This window comes from Aegilops tauschii, chromosome 3, assembly GCF_002575655.3.
Source record: "Aegilops tauschii subsp. strangulata cultivar AL8/78 chromosome 3, Aet v6.0, whole genome shotgun sequence".
Taxonomy (NCBI): Eukaryota; Viridiplantae; Streptophyta; class Magnoliopsida; order Poales; family Poaceae; genus Aegilops; species Aegilops tauschii.
In genome coordinates, this window is record NC_053037.3 from 572,403,764 (window position 1) to 572,430,409 (window position 26,646).

The 26,646-nt window shown below is 47.3% G+C and overlaps 1 non-coding gene across 2 annotated transcripts; it reads left to right on the plus strand.

The window, feature by feature from the left end:
- Positions 1-2,148: 2,148 nt before the first annotated feature.
- Positions 2,149-10,449, plus strand: LOC109757164 (uncharacterized). Of its 2 annotated transcripts, XR_012205654.1 has the most exons (5): positions 2,149-4,450; positions 6,379-6,436; positions 9,084-9,203; positions 9,376-9,434; positions 9,913-10,449. It is a non-coding gene; the product is annotated as an uncharacterized protein (transcript). The 2 variants fall into 2 exon arrangements; XR_012205653.1 differs by lacking the exon at positions 9,913-10,449 and having other exon boundaries at positions 9,376-9,895.
- Positions 10,450-26,646: the final 16,197 nt, after the last annotated feature.

Below are 26,646 nucleotides of genomic sequence, written 5' to 3' on the forward strand. Positions count from 1 at the left end.
GAATCAAAGATGGTTATGTTTCCTAACCATAGACATGAGTTGTCATTTCATTAACGGGATCACATCATTAGAGAATGATGTGATTGACTTGACCCATTCCGTTAGCTTAGCATTTGATCGTTTAGTATATTGCTATTGCTTTCTTCATGACTTATACATGTTCCTATGACTATGAGATTATGCAACTCCCGAATACCGGAGGAACACTTTGTGTGCTACCAAACGTCACAACGTAACTGGGTGATTATAAAGGTGCTCTACAGGTGTCTCCGATGGTACTTGTTGAGTTGGCATAGATCGAGATTAGGATTTGTCACTCCGATTGTCGGAGAGATATCTCTGGGCCCTCTCAGTAATGCACATCACTATAAGCCTTGCAAGCAATGTGACTAATGAGTTAGTTGCGGGGTGATGCATTACAGAACGAGTAAAGAGACTTGCCCGTAATGAGATTGAACTACGTATTGAGATACCGACGATCGAATCTCGGGCAAGTAACATACCGATGACAAAGGGAACAATGTATGTTGTTATGCGGTTTGACCGATAAAGATCTTCGTAGAATATGTAGGAACCAATATGAGCATCCAAGTTCCGCTATTGGTTATTGACCGGAGATGAGTCTTGGTCATGTCTACATAGTTCTCGAACCCGTAGGGTCCGCACGCTTAACGTTCGATGACGATCGGTATTATGAGTTTATGTGTTTGATGTACCTAAGGTAGTTCGGAGTCCGGATATGATCACGGACATGACGAGGAGTCTCGAAATGGTCAAGACATAAAGATCGATATATTGGACGACTATATTTGGACATCGGAATGGTTCTGGGTGAGATCGGGAATATACCGGTGCACCGGGAGGTTACCGGAACCTCGCGGGAGGTATATGGGCCTTATTGGGCCATAGTGGGAGAGAGGAGAAGGGAGCAAAGGAGGGGGCGCCCCCCCTCCCAAGCACAATCCGAATTAGGAGGGGGCTCGGCCCCCCTTTCCTTCCTCCTTCCTCCCCCTTCCTTCTCTACTAATCCAACTAGGGAAGGGGGGAATCCTACTACCGGTGGGAGTAGGACTCCCCTTGGGGCGCGCCTAGGAGGCCGGCCTCTCCCCCTCCTCCACTCCTTTATATACGGGGGAGGGGGCACCCCATAGACACACAAGTTGATCATTGATCTCTTAGCCGTGTGCGGTGCGCCCCTCCACCATAATCCACCTCGGTCATATCGTCGTAGTTCTTAGGCGAAGCCCTACGCCGGTAGCTTCATCATCACCGTCATCACGCCGTCGTGCTGACGAAGCTCTTCCCCGACACTCTGCTGGATCGTGAGTTCGTGGGATGTCACCGAGCCGAACGTGTGCAGACCGCGGAGGTGTCGTACCTTCGGTGCTAGGATCAGTCGATTGTGAAGACGTACGACTACATCAACCACGTTGTCATAGCGCTTCCGCTTACGGTCTATGAGGGTACGTAGACAACACTCTCCCCTCTCGTTGCTATGCATCACCATGATCTTGCGTGTGCGTAGGAATTTTTTCGAAATTACTACGTTCCCCAACAATCCTAGTGTTTTGTTCTTCCAAATATCTTACTGGATGTCGTATTGGGCTGGTCTGCAGAGAAACGGAAAACAACAGATGCTTCGTGCCGTGGCATCACTGGTAGTTGATGTGGCGAATGGTTTCTTCAACGAAAGAAGCGGGTGGGCACCAATGACAAGAAGAATTGGAGTAGGGTAGTCGTGTTTTTTATGTTCCTTTTAGTAATGAAATGAAGTGATGGTCTCTGCTTTGCGAGTTCTGGAGAATGTTTTTGTGCACAGGAGTAAACCCTGCACGGTCACACTGTTGCTTTTGTTCACCTGTTGCTTAGCTGAGTATACTTTCATTCTCCCGGGTGCCACGGTAGGGTGCTTGGAGCCTGAAGAATCTTGTATTTAACCTGTTTATCGGTTTCTTTTCATCTAATGAAATGAAATCGGGGGTGCTCCCCTCAATTCGAAAAAAATGTCTAGGTTTTCTACCGTCATATGGTAAGAATGTGACACATTATTGTTCTTATGCTTCTCCCTCCGTTCGGTAATAGATGACCCGGTGGCACTTTTTGCAAAATGGTCCTTCTCTTTTCTCGGACCAATCCCGCGGTCCTCGCTCAGTCGCTCACCGTCTTCTCCCCCTCCCCCCACACAGCTCCGTCGCTCACGGTCTTGGCTCTCCGGCGCCGCCCCATGCCGCCTTCCTCCCTCCCCCACCCCATGCCGCCTTCCTCCCCCGAACCACGCTGCCATGCCGCCGCCTCGTCCCCCTCCTCGTTCCCCACCATCTCAAGGTTCGATTTTTGCTGGGCGCCGATGGTTGAGCTGCGGGTAGATCTGCGGGCGGCGGCTTGGAGCGGCAGTACGCGAGGACAGGAGCGTCCGGCGTCTCCCTCGACGTCGCGGAGCAAGGAAGCGCCGCCGGCCCGGTGGTGCTCCTCCACGGATTCCACCAGATTGCCCTCCTCGGTGCTTCGTGGGTGGCAGAGGCCAAGCCAATGGCCGCCGATGCCTCTCAGCCGGAGACAGCGCTCCCCGCAGCGGACGGCCCCGGAGATGAGGATGGCGAGGAGGGGGGAGGAGCAATGCCGCATCTGCCGCCTCCCTGCGCCACCCCTGCGCCTGCCGCGGCAGCATCAGGTTCGTCCACGACGACTGCCAGCTACGGTGGCTCGCCACCCGCCAGCGACCCCGCTGCGAGGTATCGCCTCCAGTCATCTCCTCTCACCCGCCCGTGCCCGCTTTGAATGGTTGCCAAGTTCGTGCTATTTGCTGTGGCTGCGCGTGCTTTATTCCATTCAGGTTCATCTCGCTCGCTGCGAGTTTCAGTCCCGTGTGCCACTAGATGTCCAGGTGACATGATGCTGCGTGCGTGCTTAGTAAACGTTTTGACATGATTCCTCACCGAAAATGTCCCCTTTTGCAATGTGATATATGATCCCCTTCATCTAATTTCAACCCCAACTACTAAAAGATGTCTTGTGATTCTGTCTGTGTGCTGACCCTTGTCAGTTGCCATTGCCATTGCCATGATTCCTCACTGAAAATGTCCCCCTTTTGCAATGCAATAAGTTCTTGCGCTTAATTCATCTTCGTGTTCATCTTGTCATGAGACTGGTCTGGTCTCTGAACTTTGAACTCCGAACTCTGAAACTCTGGAAAATAATACTCCAATGGATTGATATATTGAGGAGCTGAAAATAACTCTGGAAAATGACCACCATGTGCAACATTTCGTAGATGTAGTGAATGAATACCTGAAAAAATGAGGAGCTGAAAAATTTGCATCAGAGAATATGATCATTTGTATCCTATACCAAAAAGACGAGATGGATTGATATATCTTTCCCTATTTTGTTCATGACACAAATAGTTGTATCTTTGGCTGAAAATTTGCAGGTTCTCACTCTCTAACATCCTTTACAGCAATGATTGTTCACATTTTTTAGAAACCCCAGAATACATAACCACCATCTAAAACCAGTTAGGACAAATGACTCTAGAAAGTTCAGGGTCTATTGTTTTATAGTCAGTGTTAGTGTTATAGTCAAACCAAACACCATAGTTCAGGGTTCAGGATAGTTTTTCCTTTTTTCTAATTTAACTTCTCCTTGCCTTAGTTGCCTACAATGTGCCCTACTTTCTGAACTGAAAGAACATGCGGTGCCCCCATGTTTTGTTTTGGTAATTGATGACAATCTCTATGGACTAATGGTTGCCTTGAGTTATATTTGAAGGATTTGTCCATAGGCATTTCTTGAAGTCCATGTGTTGGTTTCAAGGAGTTTATGTGGTGACCAAGGTGTTATTAAGGAATTATCCAAAGATTGGTCATGTGAGAGTTGAGCTTATTGCAAGCATGTCTTGAAGAAGAAGATTGTGTGATCATTCATGTTTACCTTCAAGACATCATCCAAATGAAGAGAGTTGGAAAGAGTCAAGGTTGATCAAGACTAAGTCAAGAGTGAATCAAGCTGATCAACACACAAAGCGCACAAGATGTACCGAGGGATCAAGCGATCCCATGGTATGGTAAGCATTGTCAATTACGCCTTGTGTACTAATCCATGGTCTTCGTGAGTGTTCTATGTGGGGTTAGGTACGTGTTCATGGGCTTGCGTCAAGAGGAAGATATCACTCAACCCATGGAGAGGATGGCATCAAGTGGTGATCGTCATCAACATTGTCGTGTGCAAGTTCAAGTGGAGCATCACGAAGAGATCAAGTGCTTGAAGCTTGCCGTCCATTGTGGTGACAATGGACTTGTGAAGATGTGCGGAAGGGTGGCTCACCCATAGTGGAGTATGGGGGAGCAATCAACTAGTCTTCATCGAGCCAACGCAATCAAGAAAGGTGGTCCATCTTTAGGGAGTCAAGATCGTCATCATCTAGCTCAACTGGACCATGTGCAAGGCAAAGGTTTGCTTTTGATAGGTTTTTCTATTTTACCGGTCTCATGATGGTAGTTGGGAGACCGGGTTATAGGATCGATTGCCGTACTATCAAGGGGGGCTCTCGATGAGTAGCTTGATCGTATCGTTCATAGAGAGCTCAAACCATTGCATCCTTGCATCATCTTTATTGGTTCTTGTTTGGTTCTTCTCTTTGTGAGTTTTCGAGCTTATGGTCATCTTGATGACAAGCTCGAGTTCATCGAAAACGGAGTTCACTCACATCTTCTATGATGTTTTCGATGTTGGAGGTTATGCCGGTTCTTCTCGGTTGGAGGTTTCACTCCTCTATTTGTTGGAGGTTATGTGCGGAAGGATGTTTTCGAGCTTATGCTGTTTTGATGCTACTCGTCTTCCTCTATCCAACAAGCTTGAGTTTGCTCAATTCGGAGCTCATATGAAGAAGTTTTGGCAGTTCTGTTTTTCTCCCTGCGGTAGTACCGCGGTGGCAGCGGTAGTACCGCTTGTAGCATCAAGCGGTAGTACCGCTCCAGTACCGCTCTACTACCGCCTTGATTTTGGGTCTGCTCTTTTCGTGTCGGGTTCAACGGTAGTCGCGCGGCAGTAAGGCACGGTAGTTCCGCCTATAAGCGGTAGTACCGCTCCGGTCGAGCGATAGTACCACTGGGGTGAGCGGTAGTACCGCTTTGGGGTGAGCGGTAGTACCGCTTATAAGCGGTACTACCGCCCCAAGGTTCATGTTTTGTTGATCTGTTTCCCTGCTTCTTCCGCCCGAGCGGTAGTACCGCTCGTGTGCGGGCTGAGCACATAAAGGTTGGATTTTCCCCCTCCTATAAAAGGGGGTCTTCTTCCCCAATGAACCTTATCCTTTGAGCTCGTGTTCTTCCCCCATTGTTGACCTTCTTCGAGCTTGCTAACTCTCAATCCCTCCATGGATTCTTGCTAGTTTTTGAGGGAAAAGAGAGAGGAGATCTAGATCCACATTTCCACCAATCACTTTCTCCTCTATGTGAGGGGAACCCCTTGGATCTAGATCTTGGAGTTCTTGGTGTTCTCCTTCTTGTTCTTCCTCTCTTTTTCCTCCCTAGCATTAGTTGCTTCGGTGGGATTTGAGAGAGAAGGACTTGGGCACTCCGTGTGCCCTTGCCATTGCATTTGGTGCATCGGTTTGAGTTCTCCATGGTGATACGTGGAAGTTACAAGTTGAGAAGCTTATTACTCTTGGGTGCTTGGTGCCCTTGAGCTTGTTCCTCTTGGGTGCTTGGGCGCCCTAGACGGTTGGTGGTGTTCGGAGCTCAATCATTGTGGTGTAAAGCTCCGGGCAAGCGTCGGGGTCTCCAATTAGGTTGTGGAGATCGCCCCGAGCTATTTGACGAGTTTCGGTGACCGCCCCCAAGGGTTGCCAAAGTGTACGGGTTCGGTGACCGCCCCCAAGGGTTGCCATTTGTACGGGTTCGGTGACCGCCCTCAAGGGTCCCTTAGTGGAATCACGACATCTTGCACCGTGCGAGGGCGTGAGGAGATTACGGTGGCCCTTGTGGCTTCTTGGGGAGCATTGTGCCTCCACACCGCTCCAAACGGAGATTAGCATCCGCAAGGGTGTGAACTTCAGGATACATCGTCGTCTTCGCGTGCCTCGGTTATCTCTTACCAAAGCCCTTTACTTATGCACTTTACCTTGTGATAGCCATATTGTTTCTTGTCATATATCTTGCTATCACCTAAGTAGTTTTTCTTGCTTAGCATAAGTTGTTGGTGCACATAGGTGAGCCTAGTTGTTGTAGGTTTTGTGCTTGACAAATTAACCGCTAGGTTTATTCCGCATTTGTTCAAGCCTCAACCGTAATTATTTAAAGCGCCTATTCACCCCCCCCCCCTCTAGGCGACATTCACGATCTTTCATGAACAGTTAACAGTATTGATCTTCATGTGCAGGTAATTGCTTGCCCATGTGCTCTTGGTCTTGCCACACCCACTGCAGTGCTTGTATGGAGTAAGGTTTAATTTCAAGTGTGTGCATTTCCAAGAAAGCTATCCCCTGCTCTCTTTGCAACAATTGTATGAATTTCAAGGTTGATATTTTGGAGTATTATGTCCAATAATCAGTATAGATTAACAACGAGTTGTGCAGAATGACTAAATCCATTTATAAAACAATATAAATGTTTTTAGCTTGAATTGTCACTTTCATAATGGCATGCAACTTACCACTGATGTGTTTCTAGAAGAAACAATTATTACTCCTAATTCATGCTCACACAATCATACAAGTTGAACCACATAGTTATTGACACAGAGATTGCCATGTTGCTAATAAAAAAATTGCATCATCCTTTCCTTTCTATATACAGTAATAATATCTGTTGGAGTTTACAGACAATCTATGCTCTTACCCTGTGCTCGTATCCTATGCTCTTCCCGGCCATCAACAATGGAAATGATTGTGTGAAATTTAACACATTACTGGCCTGCCAACTGCTTCCATTATCCTACTGAACACAACCTTCGCAGGGACGCACGGAATTGCTCCTTTCCCTTTCTCTGCTTCTTTTCCTTTCTTTGCTTGGAGGGCGCTGCTGCTCTTCTTTCTCTTTCTCTGCTTCGAAGGTGGTGCCGCTTGGAGGGTACTGCTGCTTGGAGGATGTTGCTGGTCTTCTTTCCCTTTCTTTGCTTGGAGGGTGCTGTTGCTCTTGTTTCCCTTTCTCTGCTTCGAAGGTGGTGGTGCTGCTGCTACTGCTTGTAGGGTACTGCTGCTTGGAGGATGTTGTAGGTCTTCTTTCCCTTTCTCTGCTTGGAGGGTGCTGCTGCTCCTCTTTCTCTTTCTCTGCTTCAAAGGTGCTGCTGCTGCTGCCTCGAGATCTGCTGCTGCTATAAGTGCTAAGGTTTGCTCAACAAGCTCAACGTTTAAAGAGAAAGCGATAGGAAGCCTTCCTTCTTGCTGACGGCGCTCTTTTTGCATGTGAGGAATCTTGTAGCCTATCCCTCCTTTTTCTCTCATAATCTCTATCATGCATGATTGCGGCATCACAAAGCTTCGAGCTAACGTGTTGACATCATAGTTTCGATATTCTTCCTCCACGCCTTCTATCAATTCCCTTATGCTTTGAGGTGCTCTGCAATCGGTATGCGACTGGAGAGACCTGAAGAAGCAGAGATCAAGAATATTCAGGCCGGGGCTATTTGGAGGTTGCTGGATCAACTTGATATCCAGACCGGGTTGTTCTACAGCCCGTCGAAAAACCTCGTCACTAGGCTTAAGATGCGGTGTAGCATTATCTTGCTGGATAAAGATGGTCCGTTCTTCATCTTCATCAGGCCACATGTCATGGATAGTTGGAATCACTTTCTCACACATATAGAGCCTCATTACATCTCTTGTAACTTTCAAAGATTTGAGTTCAAGTGTCCCTCTTTCTCTATTTTCACTCCTTCTTTGAGCCGGAGACTCTGTGACAAAGGCCCAAATGCCTATCTTTCCATCAAATGTGACGACACCATCATTGCCATATCTTGGTTTAGCCACGGCCGCAAGAAACATCACCTTCGCGATGCTATCCTTATGATGCAAGGTGCGTAAGGATCAGGTTCTTCGGGAAGCAGCAAGTAGCCATTCTCCTCCTGTGTCAGATTGAACCATTTCTCATCCATGTAGACTATGTCATCTAATTCCCGGAAATGAGGCCAGGGAGTTCTCAGCCAATTCTCGTCAGCCATAGAAATGCAAAATCTCAATCTCTCTATCTCGTTGGCTGGCTTTATCGTGGGCCTCAGTTTGTTATTGTTGCGCCTCAACTCACCCAACATGGACCTTGCGTGTAAGGTCATGCAGCTTACACCCAGAGACCTTGCTAGACTTCGAAATGTCCTCCGCCTATTCAGTGGGATTGTCGCCATCCTCGACAGGTCCAGATCTTTCGGCTTACTGCCGACTCTACTTTTCTTTTGGTTCGAGACATCAACTTCCTCCCCTCATGAAATTTGGTGATTTGCTCTTCTCCATATTCTGCTAACAGTGCTTAGGCTTGTTTTCAGTAGGTCGGCAACGAGCTTCTTGTCTGTTTTCACCACTTGTCCATCTTTGTTCTTGATTACTTTGAGAGAAAAATAAACACCAAATCTCTCATTATTTGTCAGTTCTCTGCTTTTTGGATGCTCAACACCTTCAAGTTGTACTTCTTCTTCTTCTTCTTCATTGGCTTCAAGTTGTACTTCTTCTTCTTGAGGAATCAAATTCAGATCTGGTACTTGTTCTTCTTGAGGAATGAAATGTAAATCTGGTTCTTCTTGTTCTTCTTGAGGAATCCAATTCATATCTTGTTCTTCTTGAGGAAGCCAATTTAAATCTGGTTCTTCTTGTTCTTCTGGTTCTTCAACTTCCCATTCATCATCTTGTCGAGGACTCATGTTGAGATCAACACCAAACATCATCGTAGTGGTGGCGATGACACAACTTGAGCTCACTATGACATGCAAGTTGAAAAGCAGGTCATAAACTGTGATAAACTTTAGGCATCCATCCAGATTATCTTCACTTTAGTTTGTGCAAGGATTATTACAAAGACAGAAATGTGTTGAAAATGGATGACATCATGAGTGTCAGTGCTCTTCTTATATAACTGAATTTTTTCTTAACTTTGCAGGGTGCCATCACGAAAAGGATGTTAGCAATTGAGGAAATGGCAGGAATGGATGTTCTCTGCTGCGACAAAAAAGGAACTCTCACTCTCAACCATCTTACAGTCGACAAAAACCTAATAGAGGTACTTTTCTTATCCTGAAATAAAGAGTATATTCATCCTGGTTATAGTTACAGCAGCAGGAGACAAGCAGTTGCTGTCAAGGAGTATGTGTATGAAGTACCTCCTGGTGCAGCTTCTTCTTGGACATCGGCTTCTTCTTGGATCATATTCACATCAACATCTTCTTCTGCAGGTGGTGAGCAGTTCACGTCTGGAAGCACCATACTGTGATGTTGCTGCTGTGATGTTCAGGTACTGTTGCTACTGTTGTTGTGATTTTCAGGTAGTGTTGTGACTGCGGCTGTGCTGGTGCTCTACTTTTCCTCTTGCTACTGCTACTATGATGAGAAATTCTTCTTGGTGCTCTTGCTATGATGAGAAATTCTACTGTTGTGCTACTCCTGCATGATGAGTACTCCACTGTTGTGCTGGTGCTCTACCTTTCCTTTTGTTGGTGCTCTTGCCTGCACCTGCTGTTGTACTGAGAAATTGTACTCTTGTGCTGATTTACACCTGCTATTGTACTGCGAAATTGTACTCGTGTGTTGATTTACACCTGCTGTTGTACACTGCTGATCTGCTCTTGCTACTGTTGTGCACCTGTGATCTCCTGAACTGTTGTTGTGCTATGACGAGAATTTATTCTTGCTGCTGTTGTACTCCTTGATCCTGCTGCTATGATGAATTCTTGTTGTTGATCATGTTGCCTAATTCTTGCAAGGAGCACCAGGGTATGGAAGGTAGCAGCTGCAGCTCGTCGTGGTTCCCCTGCACCTACTGCTCAGGCAAGAAGCAGCAGCGGCGGCGGTAGCAGTTGCAGTTCGTCTATGGTTTTTCCTGCTCAGGCAAGAAGCAGCAGTAGCGGTAGCAGCTGCACCCCTGTGGCCATGAACTTGGCCGTGGAGATGCAGGGACGCCTGCCCACGCTATAGCAAGGAGGAGCGGAAGATGGAGCCGCGGCACCTGAGCCTGGCAGCGGCGGAGATGGAGCTCGATGCGCTGGAGTCGCGGGCGCTATCTTGTTGCCGGATATGGAGCTCGAGGTGCTCGGAGGTGGGGAGCTCGAAGTGCTAGGTGCGGGAGCTCGAGGAGCTGACGCCAGCGACGGGGTCCTAGTGCTGGGGATGGAGCTCGAGGTTCTGGCCGGCGGGAGATCGAGGTTCTGGCCGGCGGATGGAGGTTCCGCGCGGTGGATCGCGACGTCCGGATGGAAAACTGGGTACTGGATTGTAATGATTTCAAATTTTGGAAGGGTCTTATTGTAAAATTGATTTGTTCACGATTCCCTCCCCCTGGAGTCATCTATTACCGAACGGAGGGAGTATATTTTAATTTTATTTTGGATAACTTCATTGCTGTATAAATTTAGCAGCAATGTGCGGGGCCTTATCTGTATAGTATGGCAGGGTTCGGGGCAGGCTTCCTTTTGCCACGTCATCGCTGAAAAGTTATTTAAGAGAAGCAGTCGGTGCACGCTGCACCTTTCAGTTCCATCCAGCGGGAGATTCGTTGGCTCGATCGACGGCCAAAGTATGGAACGGGGCTAGGATAGGATATCGCTAGAGGCAAGATAGATGGAGTATCACTTTCGGGGTAGGGGCCGGGCACAGGAACATATTCGCGGCATCGTATCGTATCATGTTCATTCGCAGGTGCTGTGGCGCGTCCATCGACGAGGCTTGGATTTGGAAGCATGCATGCATGTACGTGACGTGGCTCCCCCTCGGTGGAATCGGAGGTTTGTATCCACTTATACGAACGACGGAGCTGATCCAAGATATGGACCGATTCCGCCGGATGGACGTGCGGCGGCGCCGGCTGCCGCGCGAGCCGATGGGGGAATAATTGGTGGTGACCCCGAACGCGCATCGCGCGTGCGCAGAGCGTGACATCGTTATCTGAGATGCTCGCCGGGCCGAAAGGCGATCGATGTGGCCAACACATACAGATTCGCACATGCATTTAAATTTTCTCCTGGTGGAATGAGGTCGGCCGGATCAGCTCTGCTCCCTGGAACCTCGTAGGCAGGAGCACCTAGTTTCTAGCATCTCTTGCACCTGCCGTCATGATTCGGTCGACGGGCGCTCCGTCTTGGCGAGGCGGAAGGCCGGCGAACCAGAGCGTGCGGCATCATTCGGAGGCGTGGCAGTGGCAGTAGCAGAGCGAGCGAGAGCCAGAGAGCGCGCCCGAAGACCCTAGTGCCGTGTGGTGATAGATGGATGGATGTTGCGTCGAGATCGATCGAGAGGGAGGGATCGCGTGCGTGTGCGGCCGGAGTGACCCGGGTGGCGGCCACGGACGCCAACTCCCGCCCGGCCCGGCCGGTGCACGCACGTCCCTCTCCGTCGTCTCGGAGCGACCCACCGACGGCGACCCGCAGGAAGGGCGCGCGGGTGTTACCTGGCGCGTGGAGCGGCCGCAGCGCGTCGCTGCCACCCAGGTCCTTTTCCGTTTCCGCGACGTGCAGCGGTTGGCTTGGATGGTTCACACGCTTTGAACCGTACGCCCGCCCCGTGCGTGCCTGGGAGGGGGAGGGACCTGGCCAGCCATGGCCCATGACGACGGCGACTCGTCCAGTGCACCATACCCCGAGTCCCTGACACGCACGGCAAAAAACACATATTTGACCTGAGGACGAAAACAATTCATAATCTGAACTGCTTTCGAAAAAATCACTGAGCTGACCGTTTCGAGTGGCGCTCGACAGATAGGCGCCACACTATACTGTGCAGCTCCTGGCTCTTAAGCGCCACACGCCGGTCCAGCGTGACAGCCCGGGCCCCACTCCTGGTTGTGCAGCGCCTAACTGAAAGGAGCTGCACCATGTAGTGCAGCGCCTAACTGAAAGGAGCTGCACAGTGTAGTGCAGCGCCTAACCGAAAGGAGTTGCACTACCTTATATTAAAATTGTTGTAACTTTTAATCCGTGCATCTGATGAAAACGTGCCTTATATGAATGTTGTAAATTTTTCCATGTTCTACGCAATGGTGGCATTTTCATCTATGTTAGGATCAATTTGCTTGATGAAAACCCTGTTGCAAAAGTGCATCACGATATAACTGACAGAATCTGATAAAATTTACAAACTTGGCATGATGATATCCATTGACCTATAGCTCTTACGCGTTTGCAACCTACATGAGTTTTGCACTGCATAATGTGTACTTTCACGCCATGTCTATGAAGGAAATATGCCTTAGAGGCAATAATAAAGTTGTTATTTGTATTTCCTTATATCATGATAAATATTTATTATTCACGCTAGAATTGTATTAACCGGAAACTTAGTACATGTGTGAATACATAGACAAACAGAGTGTCCCTAGTATGCCTCTACTTGACTAGCTCGTTAATCGAAGATGGTTAAGTTTCCTAGCCATAGACATGTGTTGTCATTTGATGAACGGGATCACATCATTAGAGAATGATGTGATGGACATGCCCCATCCATTAGCTTAGCATTATGATCGTTTAGTTTTATTGCTATTGCTTTCTTCATGACTTATACATGTTCCTTTGACTATGAGATTATGCAACTCCCGAATACCGGAGGAACACCGGAGGTATCTCTGGGCCCTCTCGGTAATGCACATCACTATAAGCCTTGCAAGCAATGTGACTAATGATTTAGTTGCGGGATGATGCATTACGGAACGAGTAAAGAGACTTTCCGGTAACGAGATTGAACTAGGTATGATGATACCGACGATCGAATCTCGGGCAAGTAACATACCGATGACAAAGGGAACAACGTATGTTGTTATGTGGTTTAACCGATAAAGATCTTCATAGAATATGTAGGAGCCAATATGAGCATCCAGGTTCCGCTATTGGTAATTGACAGGAGATGTGTCTCGGTCATGTCTACATAGTTCTCAAACCCATAGGGTCCGCACGCTTAACGTTCGATGACGATTTGTATTATGAGTTATGTGATTTGGTGACCGAAGTTTGTTCGGAGTCCCGGATGAGATCACGGACATGACGGGGAGTCTCGAAATGGTCAAGAGGTAAAGATTAATATATTGGAAGGTTATATTCGGACATCGGAATGGTTCCGAGTGATTTGGGTATTTTTCAAGAGTACCGAGGAGTTACCGGAATCCCCGGGGAAGTTAATGGGCCTTAGTGGGATTTAGTGGAGAGAGGGAAGAAGGGCCACGAGGTGGCGCGCGCCTCCCCCCTGCCCAAACCCAATTGGACAAGGGGTGGGGGTGCGGCCCCCTCCTTCCTTCTCCTTCTCCCCTCCTTCCTTTCCCTCCGATGGAAGAAAGGAAAGGGGGGGCGAATCCTACTTAGACTTGGAGTCCAAGTAGGACTCCCCCCTTGGCGCGCCTCTCCTGGCCGCCGGCCTCTCTCCCTCCCTCCTTTATATACGTGGGCAGGGGCACCCCAAAGGCACAACAGACAATCTCTTAACCATGTGCGGTGCCCCCTCCACAGTCTAACACCTCGGTCATAACGTCGTAGTGCTTAGGGGAAGCCCTGCGCCGGTAACTTTATCATCACCGTCGCCACGCCATCGTGCTGATGAAACTCTCCCTCGTCCTCAACTGGATCAAGAGCTCGAGGGACGTTATTGTGCTGAACGTGTGCTGAACACAGAGGTGCCGTACGTTCGGTACTTGGATCGGTTGGATCATGAAGACGTTCGACTACATCAACCGTGTTACTAAACGCTTCCGCTTTCGGTCAATGAGGGTACATGGACACACTCTCCCCGCTCGCTGCTATGCTTCTCCTAGATAGACCTTGCGTGATCGTAGTAATTTTTTGAATTACTACGTTCCCCAACAGCCTATGCTTGCCATGTTAATCATCTTTAACATGTTCATTTCTTGCATCTAAGTGACTAACATGATATAAGTGAACTTCTGTTACAGAAAGTTGCATTTTGTAAGATCCATAGTAATTAATCCTCGCATCATATGAATATGATCTAATTATGAAACTTAGAAAATATTATGTCTACTTTAAGTCCATGTCATTTTCACACCCACTAAATATGTGCATCACTATGTTTTGAAACAGTAAAGTACCTAAGGCAATGTTCTGCCAGATTGACAGATTAACTTCATCGAGTTCATGGATATCATCAGAACTTCACATTTTATAAAGATGTATAATTATATAGTCTCGAAATTTAGCACCTATAATGTTTGTTGTCAGTAGCAAGAGCACATGTTCTCTGATTTGGAATTTGTCTTTAGGCTACTGGAAAAAGCTGAGGTCGCTATGGAGTGAGTCGGTTTGAACTTGATAACCCAGGATGGCCTCATGCTAACCAGGACGACAAAACAGAGTTGACAGGAAAACTAGCTGTCAGCGCTACTAGCTGGATGTTAGAACGCTTATCTTACAAGCATAATGAATAACAGAGTTTAGCCAGCAGGAAAACTAAATTGATCTAAACAAAATTCTAAATGAAAAACATGTTGGAAATATGCCCTAGAGGCAATAATAAAATGGTTATTATTATATTTCCTTGTTCATGATAATTGTCTATTGTTCATGCTATAATTGTGTTATCCGGAAATCGTAATACATGTGTGAATACATAGACCACAACATGTCCCTAGTGAGCCTCTAGTTGACTAGCTCGTTGATCAACAGATAGTCATGGTTTCCTGACTATGGACATTGGATGTCATTGATAACGGGATCACATCATTAGGAGAATGATGTGATGGACAAGACCCAATCCTAAGCATAGCACAAGATCGTGTAGTTCATTTGCTAGAGCTTTTCCAAATGTCAAGTATCATTTCTTTAGACCATGAGATTGTGCAACTCCCGGATACTATAGGAGTGCTTTGGGTGTGCCAAACGTCACAACGTAACTGGGTGGCTATAAAGTTGCACTACGGGTATCTCCAAAAGTGTCTGTTGGGTTTGCACGAATCGATACTGGGATTTGTCACTCCGTATGACGGAGAGGTATCTCTGGGCCCACTCGGTAATGCATCATCATAATGAGCTCAATGTGACCAAGTGTTTGGTCACGGGATCATGCATTACGGTACGAGTAAAGTGACTTGCCGGTAACGAGATTGAACAAGGTATTGGGATACCGACGATCGAATCTCGGGCAAGTAACGTACCGATTGACAAAGGGAATTGTATACGGGATTGATTGAATCCTCGACATCGTGGTTCATCCGATGAGATCATAGTGGAACATGTGGGAGCCAACATGGGTATCCAGATCCCGCTGTTGGTTATTGACCGGAGAGTCGTCTCGGTCATGTCTGCATGTCTCCCGAACCCGTAGGGTCTACACACTTAAGGTTCGGTGACGCTAGGGTTGTAGAGATATTAGTATGCGGAAATCCGAAAGTTGTTCGGAGTCCCGGATGAGATCCCGGACGTCACGAGGAGTTCCGGAATGGTCTGGAGGTGAAGAATTATATATAGGAAGTCCAGTTTCGGCCACCGGGAAAGTTTCGGCGGTCACCGGTATTGTACCGGGACCACCGGAAGTGTCCCGGGGGTCCACCGGGTGGGGCCACCTATCCCGGAGGGCCCCATGGGCTGAAGTGGGGAAGGGAACCAGCCCCTGGTGGGCTCGTGCGCCCCCCTTGGGCCTCCCCTGCGCCTAGGGTTGGAAACCCTAGGGGTGGGGGGCGCCCCACTTGACTTGGGGGGCAAGTCCCCCCCTTGGCCGCCCCCCCCCCCCCTTGAGATGGGATCTCTGGGGGCCGGCGCCCCCTGGACCCCTATATAAAGAGGGGGGAGGGAGGGCAACCGCACCCAAGCCCCTGGCGCCTCCCTCTCCCTCCCATGACACCTCTCCCTCTCGCTGAGCTTGGCGAAGCCCTGCCGAGATCCCCGCTGCTTCCACCACCACGCCGTCGTGCTGCTGGATCTCCATCAACCTCTCCCTCCCCCTTGCTGGATCAAGAAGGAGGAGACGTCTTCCCCAACCGTACGTGTGTTGAACACGGAGGTGCCGTCCGTTCGGCGCTCGGTCATCAGTGATTTGGATCACGACGAGTACGACTCCATCAACCTCGTTCACTTGAACGCTTCCGCTCGCGATCTACAAGGGTATGTAGATGCACTCTTTTCCCTCTCGTTGCTAGAAGACTCCATAGATTGTTCTTGGTGATGCGTAGAAAATTTTAATTTCTGCAACGATCCCCAACAGTGGTATCAGAGCTAGGTCTATGCGTAGTTTCTATGCACAAGTAGAACACAAACTTGTTGTGGGCGTAGATGTTGTCAATTTTCTTGCCACTACTAGTCTTATCTTGTTTCGGCGGCATCGTGGGATGAAGCGGCCCGGACCGACCTTACACGTACGCTTATGTGAGACAGGTTCCACCGACTGACATGCACTAGTTGCATAAGGTGGCTAGCGGGTGTCTGTCTCTCCCACTTTAGTCGAAACGGATTCGATGAAAAGGGTCCTTATGAAGGGTAAATAGAAATTGGCATATCACGTTGTGGTTTTGGCGTAGGTAAGAAACGTTCTTGCTAAGAAACCTATAGCAGCCACGTAAAAACTTGCAACAACAATTAGAGGACGTCTAACTTGTTTTTGCAGCATATGCCGTGTGATGTGATATGGCCAAAAGGATGTGATGAATGATATATGTGATGTATGAGATTGATCATGTTCTTGTAATAGGAATCACGACTTGCATGTCGATGAGCATGACAACCGGCAGGAGCCATTAGAGTTGTCTTAATTTATTTATGACCTGCGTGTCAACATATAACGTCATGTAAATTACTTTACTTTATTGCTAAACTGTTAGCCATAGTAGTAGAAGTAATAAATGACGAGAAAACTTCATGAAGACATGATGATGGAGATCATGATGATGGAGATCATGGTGTCATGCCGGTGACGATGATGATCATGGCGCCCCGAAGATGGAGATCAAAAGGAGCAAAATGATATTGGCCATATCATGTCACTATTTGATTGCATGTGATGTTTATCATGTTTTACATCTTATTTGCTTAGAACGACGGTAGCTTAAATAAGATGATCCCTCGCAATAATTTCAAGAAAGTGTTCCCCCTAACTGTGCACCGTTGCGAAGGTTCGTTGTTTCGAAGCACCACGTGATGATCGGGTGTGATAGATTCTAACGTTCGAATACAATGGGTGTAAGCCAGATTTACACACGCAATACACTTAGGTTGACTTGACGAGCCTAGCATGTACAGACATGGCCTCGGAACACGGAAGACCGAAAGGTCGAGCATGAGTCGTATAGAAGATACGATCAACATGAAGATGTTCACTGATGTTGACTAGTCCGTCTCACGTGATGATCGGACACGGCCTAGTTGACTCGGATCATGTTTCACTTAGATGACTAGAGGGATGTCTATCTGAGTGGGAGTTCATTGAATAATTTGATTAGATGAACTTAATTATCATGAACTTAGTCTAAAATCTTTACAATATGTCTTGTAGATCAAATGGCCCACGCTAATGTTGCCCTCAACTTCAACGCGTTCCGAGAGAAAACCAAGCTGAAAGATGATGGCAGCAACTATACGGACTGGGTCCGGAACCTGAGGATCATCCTCATAGCTGCCAAGAAAGATTATGTCCTAGAAGCACCGCTAGGTGACGCACCCATCCCAGAGAACCAAGACGTTATGAACGCTTGGCAGCAGCGTGCTGATGATTACTCCCTCGTTCAGTGCGGCATGCTTTACAGCTTAGAACCGGGGCTCCAAAAGCGTTTTGAGCAACACGGAGCATATGAGATGTTCGAAGAGCTGAAAATGGTTTTCCAAGCTCATGCCCGGGTCGAGAGATATGAAGTCTCCGACAAGTTCTTCAGTTATAAGATGGAGGAAAATAGTTCTGTCAGTGAGCACATACTCAAAATGTCTGGGTTACACAACCGCTTGACTCGGCTAGGAGTTAATCTCCCGGATGACGCGGTCATTGACAGAATCCTTCAGTCGCTTCCACTGAGCTACAAGAGCTTTGTGATGAACTTCAATATGCAGGGGATGGAAAAGACCATTCCTGAGGTATATTCAATGCTGAAATCAGCGGAGGTGGAGATCAAAAAGGAACATCAAGTGTTGATGGTGAATAAAACCACTAAGTTCAAGAAAGGCAAGGGTAAGAAGAACTTCAAGAAGGACGGCAAGGGAGTTGCCGTGCCCGGTAAGCCAGTTGCCGGGAAGAAGCCAAAGAATGGACCCAAGCCTGAGACTGAGTACTTTTATTGCAAGGGAAGTGGTCACTGGAAGCGGAACTGCCCCAAGTACTTAGCGGACAAGAAGGCCGGCAACACCAAAGGTATATGTGATATACATGTTATTGATGTGTACCTTACCAGCACTCGTAGTAGCTCCTGCGTATTTGATACCGGTGCGGTTGCTCATATTTGTAACTCAAAGCAGGAGCTGCGGAATAAACGGAGACTGGCAAAGGACGAGGTGACGATGCGCGTCGGGAATGGTTCCAAGGTCGATGTGATCGCTGTCGGCACGCTACCTCTACATTTACCTACGGGATTAGTTTTAAACCTCAATAATTGTTATTTAGTGCTAGCTTTGAGCATGAACATTGTATCAGGATCTCGTTTAATTCGAGATGGCTACTCATTTAAATCCGAGAATAATGGTTGTTCTATTTATATGAGAGATATGTTTTATGGTCATGCCCCGCTGGTTAATGGTTTATTCTTAATGAATCTCGAACGTAGTGTTACACATATTCATAGTGTGAGTACCAAAAGATGTAAGGTTGATAATGATAGTCCCACATACTTGTGGCACTGCCGTCTTGGTCACATTGGTGTCAAGCGCATGAAGAAGCTCCATGCTGATGGACTTTTAGAGTCTCTTGATTACGAATCATTTGACACGTGTGAACCATGCCTCATGGGTAAGATGACCAAGACTCCGTTCTCTGGAACAATGGAGAGAGCAACCAACTTATTGGAAATCATACATACTGATGTGTGCGGTCCAATGAGTGTTGAGGCTCGCGGTGGCTATCGTTATGTTCTCACTCTCACTGATGACTTGAGTAGATATGGGTATGTCTACCTAATGAAACACAAGTCTGAGACCTTTGAAAAGTTCAAGGAATTTCAGAGTGAGGTTGAGAATCAACGTGGCAGGAAAATAAAATTCTTACGATCAGATCATGGAGGGGAATATTTGAGTCACGAATTTGGCACACACTTAAGGAAATGTGGAATAGTTTCACAACTCACGCCGCCTGGAACACCTCGGCGAAATGGTGTGTCCGAACGTCGTAATCGCACTCTATTGGATATGGTGCGATCTATGATGTCTCTTACCGATCTACCGCTCTCATTTTGGGGCTATGCTTTAGAGACTGCCGCATTCACTTTAAATAGGGCTCCGTCGAAATCCGTTGAGACGACACCGTATGAATTATGGTTTGGGAAGAAACCTAAGCCGTCGTTTCTTAAAGTTTGGGGATGCGATGCTTATGTCAAGAAACTTCAACCTGAAAAGCTCGAACCCAAGTCGGAAAAATGCGTCTTCATAGGATACCCTAAGGAAATCATTGGGTATACCTTCTACCTCAGATCCGAAGGCAAGATCTTCGTTGCCAAGAACGGGTCCTTTCTGGAGAAAGAGTTTCTCTCGAAAGAAGTAAGTGGGAGGAAAGTGGAACTTGATGAGGTGACCCCTCTCGAACCAGAAAGTAGCGCAGCACAAGAAAATGTTTCTGTGGTGCCTGCACCGACTAGAGAGGAAGTTAATGATGACGATCATGATCAAGTTACCACTGAACTTCGTAGGTCCACAAGGACACGTTCCGCACCAGAGTGGTACGGCAACCCTGTCATGGAAATCATGTTGTTGGACAACGGTGAACCTTCAAACTATGAAGAAGCAATGGCGGGCCCAGATTCCGACAAATGGCTAGAAGCCATGAAATCCGAGATAGGATCCATGCATGAAAACGAAGTATGGACTTTGACTGACTTGCCCGATGATCGGCGAGCCATAGAAAATAAATGGATCTTTAAGAAGAAGACAGACACGGATGGTAATGTGACCATCTATAAGGCTCGACTTGTCGCTAAGGGTTATCGACAAGTTCAAGGGGTTGACTACGATGAGACTTTCTCACCCGTAGCGAAGCTAAAGTCCGTCCGAATCATGTTAGCAATTGCCGCATTCTATGATTATGAGATATGGAAAATGGACGTCAAAACGGCATTCCTTAACGGCTTTCTTAAGGAAGAATTGTATATGATGCAGCCGGAAGGTTTTGTCGATCCTAAGAATGCTAACAAGGTATGCAAGCTCCAGCGCTTCATCTATGGGCTGGTGCAAGCATCCCGGAGTTGGAACATTCGATTTGATGAGATGATCAAAGCATTTGGGTTTACACAGACTTATGGAGAAGCCTGTGTTTACAAGAAAGTGAGTGGGAGCTCTGTAGCATTTCTCATATTATATGTGGATGACATACTGTTGATGGGAAATGATATAGAATTCTTGGGAAGCATAAAGGCCTACTTGAACAAGTGTTTTTCAATGAAGGACCTTGGAGAAGCTGCTTATATATTAGGCATCAAGATCTATAGAGATAGATCAAGACGCCTCATTGGTCTTTCACAAAGTACGTACCTTGACAAGATATTGAAGAAGTTCAATATGGATCAGTCCAAGAAGGGGTTCTTGCCTGTATTGCAAGGTGTGCAATTGAGCACGGCTCAATGCCCAACCACGGCAGAAGATAGAGAAAAGATGAGTGTCGTCCCCTATGCCTCGGCCATAGGGTCTATTATGTATGCCATGCTGTGTACCAGACCTGATGTAAACCTTGCCGTAAGTTTGGTAGGAAGGTACCAAAGTAATCCCGGCATGGAACACTGGACAGTGGTCAAGAATATCCTGAAGTACCTGAAGAGGACTAAGGATATGTTTCTCATTTATGGAGGTGACGAAGAGCTCGTCGTAAAGGGTTGCGTCGATGCTAGCTTCGACACAGATCTGGATGACTCTAAGTCACAAACCGGATACGTGTATATTTTGAATGGTGGGGCAGTAACCTGGTGCAGTTGCAAGCAAAGCGTTGTGGCGGGATCTACATGTGAAGCGGAATACATGGCGGCCTCAGAGGCAGCACAAGAAGCAATCTGGGTGAAGGAGTTCATTACCGACCTAGGAGTTATTCTCAATGCGTCGGGCCCGATAACTCTCTTCTATGACAACACTGGAGCTATTGCCCATGCCAAGGAGCCCAGGTTTCACAGGAAGACCAGGCATATCAAGCGTCGCTTCAACTCCATTCGTGAAAATGTTCAAAATGGAGACATGGATATTTGTAAAGTACATACGGACCTGAATGTAGCAGAACCGTTGACTAAACCTCTCCCTAGAGCAAAACATGATCAGCACCAGAACTCTATGGGTGTTCGATTCATCACAATGTAACTAGATTATTGACTCTAGTGCAAGTGGGAGACTATTAGAAATATGCCCTAGAGACAATAATAAAATGGTTATTATTATATTTCCTTGTTCATGATAATTGTCTATTGTTCATGCTATAATTGTGTTATCCGGAAATCGTAATACATGTGTGAATACATAGACCACAACATGTCCCTAGTGAGCCTCTAGTTGACTAGCTCGTTGATCAACAGATAGTCATGGTTTCCTGACTATGGACATTGGATGTCATTGATAACGGGATCACATCATTAGGAGAATGATGTGATGGACAAGACCCAATCCTAAGCATAGCACAAGATCGTGTAGTTCGTTTGCTAGAGCTTTTTCAAATGTCAAGTATCATTTCCTTAGACCATGAGATTGTGCAACTCCCGGATACCATAGGAGTGCTTTGGGTGTGCCAAACGTCACAACGTAACTGGGTGGCTATAAAGGTGCACTACGGGTATCTCCGAAAGTGTCTGTTGGGTTGGCACGAATCGAGACTGGGATTTGTCACTCCGTATGACGGAGAGGTATCTCTGGGCCCACTCGGTAATGCATCATCATAATGAGCTCAATGTGACCAAGTGTTTGGTCACGGGATCATGCATTACGGTACGAGTAAAGTTACTTGCCGGTAACGAGATTGAACAAGGTATTGGGATACCGATGATCGAATCTCGGGCAAGTAACGTACCGATTGACAAAGGGAATTGTATACGGGGTTGATTGAATCCTCGCATCGTGGTTCATCCGATGAGATCATCGTGGAACATGTGGGAGCCAACATGGGTATCCAAATCCCGCTGTTGGTTATTGACCGGAGAGTCGTCTCGGTCATGTCTGCATGTCTCCCGAACCCGTAGGGTCTACACACTTAAGGTTCGGTGACGCTAGGGTTGTAGAGATATTAGTATGCGGAAATCCAAAAGTTGTTCGGAGTCCCGGATGAGATCCCGGACGTCACGAGGAGTTCCGGAATGGTCCGGAGGTGAAGAATTATATATAGGAAGTCCAATTTCGGCCACCGGGAAAGTTTCGGGGGTCACCGGTATTGTACCGGGACCACCGGAAGGGTCCCGGGGGTCCACCGGGTGGGGACACCTATCCCGAAGGGCCCCATGGGCTGAAGTGGGGAAGGGAACCAGCCCCTGGTGGGCTGGTGCGCCCCCCTTGGGCCTCCCCTGCGCCTAGGGTTGGAAACCCTAGGGGTGGGGGGCGCCCCACTTGACTTGGGGGGCAAGTCCACCCCCCCTTGGCCGCCCCCCCCCCCCTTGAGATGGGATCTCTGGGGGCCGGCGCCCCCCCTGGACCCCTATATAAAGAGGGGGGAGGGAGGGCAGCCGCACCCAAGCCCCTGGCGCCTCCCTCTCCCTCCCGTGACACCTCTCGCTGAGCTTGGCGAAGCCCTGCCGAGATCCCCGCTGCTTCCACCACCACGTCGTCGTGCTGCTGGATCTCCATCAACCTCTCCCTCCCCCTTGCTGGATCAAGAAGGAGGAGACATCTTCCCAACCGTACGTGTGTTGAACGCGGAGGTGCCGTCCGTTCGGCACTCGGTCATCGGTGATTTGGATCACGACGAGTACGACTCCATCCACCTCGTTCACTTGAACGCTTCCGCTCGCGATCTACAAGGGTATGTAGATGCACTCTTTTCCCTCTCGTTGCTAGAAGACTCCATAGATTGTTCTTGGTGATGCGTAGAAAATTTTAATTTCTGCAACGATCCCCAACAAAGCATATCAAGTTCATGCCAAGGGGTTTTGTAGAAATCAAGATATGATTATGTCAAGATATGCAACAAATTTGTCAACAACATTATCATGCCTACTTTAGTGCGACATAACATCAGGTTAAATGTTTTTAACATGGCAACACGCTGGATATACTGAAAGTAGACATGGAGATGCTCAAATTCATATATAAAGTTATTCCATATGAAGCATGGTTGATTTATTATGCATTTTACAAAATGCAAAGTTCTATTGACATCCAGTGACGGTGAAATTAACGTGTCAATCTGGCAGAACATTGTCTTAGGTACTTTAGTGTCTCAAAACATAGTGATGCAAATATTTAGTGGGTATGAAAGTGACATGGACTTAAGGTAGACATAAAATTTTCCAACTTTCATAGTTAGATCATATTCATATGATGTCGGGATTAATTACTATGGATCTTACAAAATGTAATTTTCTGTAACAGAAGTTCACTTATATCATGTTAGTCACTTAGATGCAAGAAATGAACATGTTAAAGATGATTAACATGGCAAGCATAGGCATGGCGTGAAAGTACACATTATGCAGTGCAAAACTCATGTAGGTTGCAAATGCGTAAGAGCTATAGGTCAATGGCTATCATCATGCCAAGTTTGTAAATTTTAACAGATTCTGTCAGTTATATTATGATGCACTTTTGCAACAGGGTTTTCATCAAGCAAATTGATCCTAACATAGATGAAAATGCCACCATTGCGTAGAACACGGAAAAATGTACAACATTCATATAAGGCACGTTTTCATCGGATGCACTTAAAAGTTACAACAGTTTTAATATAAGGTAGTGCAGCTCCTTTCAGTTAGGCGCTGCACAACCAGGAGTGGGGCAAGGGCTGCCACGCTGGACCGGCGTGTGGCTAAGAGCCAGGCGCTGCACAGTATAGTGTGGCGCCTATCTGTCGGGCGCCACTCGAAACGGTCAGCTCAGTGAAATTTTTTTGAAAGCAGTTCAGATCATGAATTGTTTTCATCCTCAGGTTAAATATGTGTTTTTTTCCGACACGCACTGCTTTTTCTAGGGGACCTGACACGCACTGCTGTCAGGTGTGTATGTAGTACATCCCTGTGCCATATAATCTGCAGGGCCCTCTCGAGTTCGTGCTCCAGCCAGCTGTAGTTTCTGACGCGGCATGCACGTTCAGAACCCTGCTTGCGCGCGCACTGCTCCTACGCTACGCTTCATGGCTGTGCATACCGACACCACGATGGATGCACACTGGGCTGGGGCCAAGGAGCCAGCACCTGACGCGATGCACCTCATCGATCATGGGTGACATTATTCGTATCACTGGAGTGCGTCCATTCCAGCCGCTTGGTCGTTTTGAGTTTAATTTAATTCTCTGGGGTGGGGAAGCGCGCGCTAGACGACAAAGCCGACGACGACCGACGAAACGCCGGAACACCGGAACACCGCCGGTTCTTTTCGTCCACGGACCACGGGGACATCATCATCAGATGTGGCCGAGCGAGCACAGGCTCCACGGCGCGAATCTCGATAAGCTCCTCCTTGTTTTCGGTTGAATACAAGTACTATTCCCCACGCGAATCACACATGTGTGGGATGAGTGGCCGTCTTTTGCCTCAGTCGAAGCCACCGCAATAAATTATGGATACGTGACAAGATCTACTACGTATGTATCCTATATTTTTTTGCATGATAATACGTGTCTCATTCATATCATAAAGATCAAAGTACAAGTTATGTATGTATCCCGTATCTATTTGGACCATATAGTACGCCATGAACAACGTATGTACACATACGGTGTGAAAGAGAAAACCAACCTCTGCTGCCTGCCTGCTTGCCTGCCCGTGTGAACTTGAAATTCATGGATGTTCCGGAAATTTCAACGCTGACGTGCCACAAAACGGATTGTGCCCTCAGAGATTAGCGTTGTAAACAGATCAGATCGAACCGGATAATGCTTTTGACATATCCTTTACCATATATTTGGGTCGGATTCAGAGGCTAATGACCGGATGTGAATTTGAATGAGGACTGACGAAGCGGATTTGAACCGGAAAAGCACAAAAATATCGGGTCATATGTCCAATGAGACATGTTTTTATTTATAGTATGCAAATAATATGAGCACGATTTTTTATCCAACCACATAAAATTAGAGAGTGGCCAAGCGTCTGAAGTCATAACGCATACCAATACGGTATATGCGGTGATTCTAATTTATGAGTTAATTTGGTATTTGGGCTTGTTAAGGTCTAAATTTATCAAATAATCCCATTTCATAACCTTGGATAAGCAGCAAAAAATATCGGATAATCCATATCCATCAGATATCTGGTTGACAAAAATCTGTATGTGCATCCATACCTAATAGATTCGTGCAAGTGCATACCATATCCATAAAAACGGATGTGGGTGCAGATTCGGAACGGAAATTATTCGTGCCATTTACTTCCCTATGAAAGATCCCTCGCTCCCGTACCCTTTCTCTCTCCTCTTCACTTGCCCCTCGAACGGATAAAGCCGACTTTTGCACAGGCTGCAGGGAACCTGGCACGAAGGTGGCGCTGGTACCGTAGGCGATAACAGACGGCATGTCAACAACTCTCTATCGTTCGGGCCACCCGCACGGTTCGCCCCGTGCCGCAACGACCACCAGATGGCCCTGTCCGTGTCTATCGTGGACCACACCTCAACCAACGACGTCAAGGCCGCAGACTCCAACGAGGAAGGGTAGGGCATGGGAGACGGAGGCGTCAGTGTGGCATGTGGGCACATCCACGTCCCATGTCTTACTCTCCCTCGCCAGCGACCCGCAACTTCACTTCTCAGGGCTCAGGGCTGATGAAGATGCCGGACATGGGGAACAACAAGGACTTGGAATACGAACGTTGGCAAAGATTTAAATTGTGTTCACTTCGGATTATTTTGTTCAATAAAATATGACGAGAATGTAATGAATTTGGTCCGGTTTAAATAAAAAATTGTCCGGTTTGCATGAAATTTGTTCGGTTTGTTCAAACTTCATTTAAAGTGTGTTCAACCGTTTGATGGATAGGGTTTAATTGTCAGCTCCCATATCACACGTCATGTATACTATGTCTGTTTAGGGGTCTGTGTTGAAAATGACGTAACTATGCAGGCTAGAGGCGGGCCAGAGCTAGCCCGAAGAAGAGGAGGTGTATATAGTACGACAAGGTTCGAAGTTTCAGTTTGCCACATAAGAGCATCTACAACCGGACGCACCAACCCACAACAAGAGGCGGAGCATATGGCCAACTTTCTTGAGATGCATCATCAATT